The sequence below is a fragment of the Bison bison genome, unplaced genomic scaffold, assembly GCF_000754665.1.
Source record: "Bison bison bison isolate TAMUID 2011002044 unplaced genomic scaffold, Bison_UMD1.0 scf7180017864180, whole genome shotgun sequence".
Classification (NCBI taxonomy): domain Eukaryota; kingdom Metazoa; phylum Chordata; class Mammalia; order Artiodactyla; family Bovidae; genus Bison; species Bison bison.
In genome coordinates this window covers 1,448,132-1,450,184 of record NW_011494752.1, presented here as the reverse complement: position 1 = coordinate 1,450,184, position 2,053 = coordinate 1,448,132, and positions in this window count along the sequence as shown.

Sequence of the window (2,053 nt, the reverse complement as noted above, 5' to 3'; positions counted from 1 at the left end):
GGGGGGGGGGGGGCAGGGCCTCACAGATTAGTCAGACCTGGGGTTCCAGCCTAGGATTCCCCCAATGACCAGCCATGCGACCTTGGTCAAGTCACTGCAGCCCTCTGAGCCTGCTTCCTATCAAATGGGTTTAATAACCTCCCTTGCAGATTTATTGAGAGGAGTTGACAATTCATGGCGAGTAGCCAGCATGGCATTTGGCACAGTGAACATGTTTAGCTTAAAAACTTCCCTTAAATTAAGCCCTAGAGGTTGACCAGGGGCTTCCCAGGTGGCTCAATGGCACAGAATCCACCTGCCAATGCAGGAGATGCAAGAGACTCGAGTTTGATCCCTGGATCAGGAAGATTCCCCTGGAGTAGGAAATGGCAACCAGCTCCAGTATTCTTGCCTGAAAATCCCATGGACAGAGGAGCCTGGCGGGCTACAGTCCATGGGGTCGCAAAGAGTCAGACACGACGGAGTGAATGAACACAGCACACAGAGGTTAATCAGTGGTGGGCAGGAGGTGAGCACAGATGGAAAATGGGTATCAAAATTCAGGCAAAGGCAGAGCAAAGAACAAAGAGGAGTCCAAGATAGAGCTAGGGCATCGGAGTGACAGAAAGAGAGAGGCCTCAGGAGAGATGCTGAGGCCAGCGGGCCGGGGTGATGAGCCGGTGAGTCTGTGAGGGCCTGGCCAGGGCGGAGTCTCTAGGAACCGGCAGACCCAGAAACCCTGCTGAGGAAGAGTCAGCAGGATGGCTTGGGTGTGAGGGGAGAAGGCAAGGCCCACATTCTGAGGTTGGAGGCCCAACAGCATCTCCCGCCTCCCTGTGACGTCCCCTACCCCAGTCCAGGAGTGAGGGGAGCAGGGGAGCAACAGCTCAGGGGTTCCAGTGAGGCCCCAAGACCAAGGAAGTCCCACCAGTCACTTGGCATCACCCAGTACCTGGTTCTTCTCCCAACCCTGGCTGTTGGTACAATGAGGGCAATATCTATCCGGCTACGCGGGCAAACACACACACACTCACACACATCCATTTCTGTGTCACTCACCTCCAAAAGAGGGAACGGGCAACTTATGAGATAAGACACATGGATAACACAGCAAAGGAAACCATTTGCTGTTGTTGTTATTTAGTCACTAAATAGTGTCCAGCTCTTTGCGACCCCAAGGACTGCAGCACACCAGCTTCACTGTCCTTCATTATCTCCAGGAGTTTGCTCAAATTCGTGTCCATTGAGGCAGAAACCGTAAGCAAAATATAAAGGAAACCATGAACAAAACCGACAGACAACCCATGGGCTGGGAGAAAATATTTGCCAATGATGCAACTGACAAGGGGTTCATTTCCAAAATATACAGACAGATCATACAGCTCAATATCAAAAAAAAAAAAAATCAAAACATGGGCAGAAGATCTAAATAGAAATTTCTCCAAAGAGGACACACAGATGGCCAATAAGCATATGAAAAGATGCTCAATGTCACTAATTATTAGAGAAATGCAAATCAAAACTACATTGAGGTATCATCTCACACGAGTCAGAATGGCCATCATCAAAAAGTCTACAAACGAAAAAGGAATGCATTTGAGTCCGTTCTAACGAGGTGGATGAACCTAGAACCTATTATAGAGTGAAGTGAGTCAGAAAGAGAAAGATAAATACTGTATTCTAACGCATATATACAGAATCTAGAAAAATGGTACTTAAGAATTTACTTCCAGGGCAACAATGGAGAAACAGACATAGAGAACAGACGTGTGGGCATGAGGAGGGGGAGGAGAGGGTGAGATACATGGAAAGAGTAACATGGAAACTTACATTACCATATGTAAAATAGATAGCCAACGGGAATTTGCTGTATGGCTCAGGAAACTCAAACAGGGGCTCTGGATCAACCTAAATGGGTGGGATGGGGAGGGAGATGGGAGGGAGGTTCAAAAGGGAGGGGATATATGTATACCTATGGTTGATTTATGTTGAGATTTGATAGAAAACAGCAAAATTCTGTAAAGCAATTATCCTTCAATAAAAAAATAAAATTTTTTTAAAGTCTACAAATAGT